The sequence below is a fragment of the Rhineura floridana genome, chromosome 14 (genome assembly GCF_030035675.1).
Source record: "Rhineura floridana isolate rRhiFlo1 chromosome 14, rRhiFlo1.hap2, whole genome shotgun sequence".
Classification (NCBI taxonomy): domain Eukaryota; kingdom Metazoa; phylum Chordata; class Lepidosauria; order Squamata; family Rhineuridae; genus Rhineura; species Rhineura floridana.
Genome location: NC_084493.1, coordinates 12140552 through 12146773, shown reverse-complemented (window position 1 = coordinate 12146773; position 6222 = coordinate 12140552).

Below are 6222 nucleotides of genomic sequence, written 5' to 3'. Positions count from 1 at the left end.
TGTGTCTATATCGTTTTTGGATTTTCAGACCTGGTTGCATACTTTATATGCATAGGTTGTATATTTTACCATATTTCAAATCTTCAAGTTACATGTATTTGATCTGCCAGTAACCATCGTCATATGTCAGCATCTTCATCAGAATCCCAGTTCTAATTGCTACTGGCTTTTAAAAACAAACCTAGCTGAAAAGATATAAATAAACTCTTTTGGAAAGTTTTTGTTGGAGAATCTAAGGAAAAGGCATTGTAAATATCATTTTCTGTTCTGATTCTAACACTGTTGGTTTTCTTATAAGGAATTTCATTGAAATTAACTGGAAAGAAAAACTCTCAGGGTTCAGGCCTTTCCAAGATGAGTGTGATGTTTCTTGGTTTTAACTTAAGCCTACCACAATCAGATTCCTCAAGGATAGAAGACATATCTGTGTCAGATCTCTCATCTGCAGCCTTAGATTAATCTCAAGGAAATTTGGTAAATCCTTTCTTAGGGGCCCTTGTTTTAGATATTATTTCCTGGTGGATTAATTTCTTGTGGCTGCTACATCAGCACTGGAAACAGTGTGTTTGCATTTATGATATTTCTTAGGGTTTCTTAGCTACTATCTAGGCCTTTATATGTTCCATTGTAAGAATGATAATTTATCGATATTTCCTTCTAAAATATCAATATTAATATCAACTTTTTTTCCCCGAGCGAAGAAAAAAAAACAGGTCGGTAAAAGCAGTGGCTATCGGATACAGAACAAACTTGAATCAATACTAGCCTGTTAGGTCAATGGAATGCTTTTGAACCAGCACTGGACAATGGATCCCATCCCAAATGCTTGGTAGCCATGGAATGTTGACAGTCAGTTGGAAAAGAAAAATGGAAAGTCGGGGGATGAGAATGAAATGGTCTGCTGGAGGGGGCATGGCTGGCTGGCTGGAACACTGAATAGGAGCTGGTAGATAAGGATATGTTGCAACATCCTGTTACATGTCTGACTTGCTTCCTTTGAAACGAATGTTCTACATTCTTCCACCAGAGCAAGTTTTTTAAATTGAGGTTTCCAACAGATTTCATAGAGGAGACTGATGACTTAGAGGATAATCCAGTCCACCATCACCTCTCTTTCTGTCTCTCTTTCCCTCTGACATATTGCTTTACACACAGGAGTCCCCTCCTCCCCCACTGACCACCATCATGCCGTTGGGGTGTTGCGCTCATGGGAAGACTGGAGACCTTTCAAAGTATAAAGGACGCCTACAGAGTATAGGGCCTACAGGACTCCTCCTCCTTTCCATTCCTTCCAGATAATTCCAAATAGCAGCTCTTTTCCACTGATGCGGGAACATCTATGGGCTGTTCAGTCTGATCAAAACAAATACCTGAACCCCTAGGTCTACCTTGCCCCTCTTCTCTCTGGATTTAGATGCAGAGGATGGTGCTGGTGCCAGGTTTTTTCCTCCAACATGTTGCAGCCAGGAAACAGCGCAGAGCCCCCCTGGGCTTGAGACCCCCCCACCCGCTGTGTAAATTGAAGGGAGAATGAAGATGTCTGGGCAGTTACCACCAAACAGTGAGAAAAGGGGAGAGTGAGTGAGTGAGAAGCAGAGTGGGGATGAAATGAGATATATGTGGGGTGAGAAAAGGGGTGAGAAACAGATAATATGGGTGCAGTGGAGTAGTAGTGGGCCATGTGTTGGGGCAGAGACACCATCCCAATACTGGTCTTGCTGTAACTTACCTGGGTGGGGCAGGGCAGGGTGGCAGCAAAGCCAGAGGTGCACTGGTGGAGCCAGCCCGATGCTCCTGCAGGGACACCCATGAATCCCCGATCTCACTGCCCCACTGCAGCCCTAGTCCAATTAAGGTGCAGTGACACCAGTGTCCTGGGAGGGGGGGCAGCTCTGTGCCATACTGTGAGAGCCACTACTGGTGCCGAGTGACGAGAGGGAGGGCTATGAGCTGGAGAGGGGAAAAGAGATCTGTCTGTTGTTTGGGGGAAGAGCAAAAGAGGGCCGTGATTGCAGAGTTGACATCATAGTTCGGGCAGATGCCCAGGCTCACACCCCACAGGCTATTTTCACTTTGCTTGTGGGTCCCAGGAGCGGACTACAACTACTCACTCAGGAAGCCCTGCAGTGTGATAGATCCTGCTCTCAGGGCAGCACTGAGCAGAGACAGGCAGGCTGTCAAACAGGCTCTTCTTTATTAGGAAATCAACACAGCCAGAAGCAAGGCAAAAACAACTAACTCAGGGACACAGGCCTTGAAAGACTAAATGATGCTAGGAAAGTAACGGGGAAGGGGGACGGACCTGGATTTTTCCATTATAGCCCCTTTACAGGCACTTTCAACATCCCACGTATAAGGAAGCTGCCTTGTACTGAGTCAGGCCACTGATCCATCTAGCTCAGTAATGTCTACACTGACTGGCAGTGGCTCTCCAGGTTTCAGGCAGGAGCTATTCCCAGTCCTATCTGGAGACACCGGGAACTGAACACGTGGGCCATTACCTGAATATGCAAGGCAGATGCCCCACCACGGAGCCATGGCCCCTCCCCACGGCCCAGGAGGAGTCCCCGCTGCTAACCTCTGGGGCTTCTTTCCTCTCCTGCCTCTTAAGACTGTTGCAGCCATTTTGTTTGCTTGAAGCTTGTTTTGTTTGCCTGTCGAGCAAGCGGCGAGAAGAGAAAGGGTAAGCAGTAGCCCTGGGCTCCTCCTGGGAAGAAGGGCAGGATATGAATTTAATAAAGAAAGAAAGAGTAGCCTCTGCACATCTTGTTCTGGGAAGGCTGTGTGGATTGGGCCCAGAGGAAGAGGCAAGCAAATGGGTGGCAGCAACAGTGGCAAGAAGGGGAAAGAGGGGAGTCTCCTACAGAACTTCCCAATGCCCCCCAACCTTGAAAGAATCAGATGCAGGCCTGCAGTGATACAAAGAGTGCAGGGTTAACAGAGGAAGGTTCCGTTCAGAGAAACCTGTGGTGTTGCAGGGAGGGTTGGGCGAGAAATTAAATTCAGTTCGCGTTGAAAGCCAAATCTGTCAAACGCACGCTTTCCAAAACAAAATGAGGACCGAAACACAGCCATCTCTCTAAATTCACACTTATTAAAATGTTGCAGCGTAGTTCGCCAACCAAACAAGGTTTACAGAAATACATATGTTGGGGGAAAGTGTGCATAAAAAGGGGCATATGAGTGAAAATAACGTACAAAAATGATTTTTTTTGACGAGAAGTTGCTTAGTCAAAACTGCCTACAAAACTGTATTTATTAGAAGAAATTCACACTAAAATTCTGGAGAATTTTCATGAGGACTTTTTTTTTTAAAAAAATAGCAAATTACTGCAGAAATGTGGAGAACTGAATTTAAGATGGAAAAAAATTAGAAACTGAGAGAACTGAAATTGACAGATCTTTCCATCCCTAGTTGCAGGAGAGAGAGCACTATGGGACACAGAGGATTAAAAAGAAAAACACTAAAATTGTAAGAAAAATATATAGAGAGAATTTCAGATACTTTATGTATTTGACTCCTGTCCTTATTTTAATTATTGTATATAAGACCACCTAAGGTTATCACATTTTCTTGATAATTTCTCTTGACAACTTGCTTAATTTGTAGTTCATTCATGCTGATATGTACGTTTGTTGTATTAAAAATAACAATATTTCCCCTTGACTGCAATGACAGCACACCACTTTCTCCAACTTATGGAGATATTATTGAGGAGAGTGAAAAAATTGTAGGAAAACTGCACAATGATTTTCTTGAGTAAGTATTGCATTGATTAAGCAACTGTCTTAATAACAAAGCTCTGGGAACGAGTTGTTTGGGGAACTCAAGCAGCGGCAGGTCATATCTAAGCTTTTTGTGAAGCCACATTGGCTTCTTCTGCTGTCTTCAGGTAGCAAATTTAGTAATCTTGGCTTTTGAAAGTAACATATTTAAAATCAAGTGAGCAGTTCCTCTGCAAGTTTGCAGAGAAATCACGGATAATTAGATTTTATTAACAGTTCAGATCATTATGGTAGGATGCACAATATACATTTACTTCCTAGTCACTGTTACGTAACTATTTTGCATGTGGAAAATATTGCATTTTGAGTCGCTTTTTTGTAAACACAAATGTTAGTTCCTAATTAAAATGCATAAATTGGGGTTTATTTTTGTCATTACCTAAGAAAACTTCCCCCCTCAGAAACCTCTTTTGTAGTGACCGATGCCTGAACCCTTCCCCCCCTCCCAATTTTTGTCTCTGCTCACCCAATGAAGATCACTACATTCCTGATCCAGATTCAGGAGCAACAATAAACTTGCACAATAAGCTTGCAGACACCCAGGTACTTTGGTCACTCTTGGCAGTGCAAGTTGTTCATTTTTGTATAATAGGTAACAGATGTCTAAAGCTGCCTCAGAGCTTATAGTCTTCCAGAAAAAGCTTGTTCGGTGGCAGTCTTTCAGGGCTACTCCACAAGAAATGATATAAGGAATGCTGGGTTTCCAAGCAAACTTATTGATAACCTAACTGCTGCGTTTTGTGTACAACTCTGTATTTGCCACTTCTTTCTCTTTAAATAGTATGGGCGGGGGGGACCATTTAGTATATTACCGTTTTTTAAAAAAAATAAATGCATTTTTATGAATAAAATTGCAAATGTGTCATGTATATGGCCTTGTGTTTTAGTTTTGAACGCAAGTGTGGTGAAGAACTTGCACAGTTAGAAGAGCAAAGAGAAAAAGTTAACAGGACGTACAAAAGGTTTGCTTTTTAATGATATTTTTCTTTAGCAAAAGGTTAAGGCTGTTTTATTCTTAGGAATGTAAGTAACATAATGGCCAAGGGCACATGATTTGGCTATGACTAGTGGGGATTGAAGCCTGCTCTGTAGGTGCCGCATTCCTAGGTTGACTTACCTGGAAGGAAGTTCCATTGAATTAAATGGGATTTACCTCCGGGTTGACATGTATAGGACAGCACTGTTAAATCTGTAGTATACTGTACTACACTGTACTATACTACAGCACTGTAGTATATATACACTAAGTCATGGGGTTGGTCAGTGCATCTTTTGCTTGGGAGAGGAAATTTTATTTGAAATGTATTGTTGTTCCTTTACTGTACATTGAACCGTGTTTTGTTGAAATATGACTAGTATTTTAATATGCATTTTGTATTTTCCTTTTACTTGTGTTGAATTGTGGTAGCCTGTGGCTCTGAGCAATAAAGATTCATCCATTCATTCACTGTTTGAGAAATTCTAAAATATACAGAACTGAAAGCAGCTGATGTTATATCCTTCTTCCCTACGGTGAATCCCTTCCTCGGTAATGAACTGAGGGCCCAACTAGATGTGGGCAAAATCAGTTTGACCTGCAGATAGTGAATGCTTATTTATTTTTTCATTTACTAAATTTGTATACCACCCACTCCGATTTTTTTTTCTAAATGGTGAACAGTAAACAATAATGAAAGGATTGGAGCCAAAATAGGGTTGAAGTTGAATTCTGACAAGGTGGAGGTGCTGTGGATAGGCAGTTCCCAGGCACAAGAGTTGGGAAGCCACCCTGTTCTAGATAGGGTAGCTCTACCCCTGCAGGATCAGGTTTGTAGCTTTGCAGCTTGGGAGCACTCCTCAATTCCAGACTGTCACTGGAGGCCCAGGTAGCTTCAGTGATATGGAGCGCTTATGGTCAACGCTGGCTGGTTTGCCAGTCCTGGCCATTCCTGGACCAGGACAGCCTGACATTAGCGATTCATGCTGTTAAGAACATATTTTTAAGGCTGCAATCTGCTGTTTGTGAAACTACCCTTGAAGATGGTCTGGAGGCTGCAGCTAGTACAGAATGTCACTGCCAGGCTATTACATGGAGCAGCGAGACCCTCACAACTCTGTATTGGCTCCTGGTTAGCCACCAGGCCCAATTCTAGGTGTTAGTACTGGTGTCCAAGGCCCTATTTAATTTGGTACTGAAGTACTTAAATGAACACCTCCCCGGATACCTTCAGACCTGAGCTTTAAAATCTCTCCACATGAGATCCTGATGTAAGTGAGCAAGGCCTTGGGGGCACTGGCACATGTTAATTTGTGCTAACCCCTTGCTAATGAAATCCCCTCCCAGGCTATGGTCTGAGGGCACATGAGGCCAGCTCCCTGCTGAAGCTAAGCAGGTCAGGTCTGGTCAGTGCCTAGATGGGAGACCGCTTGGGAACCATGTGTAAGCCACCTTGGGTT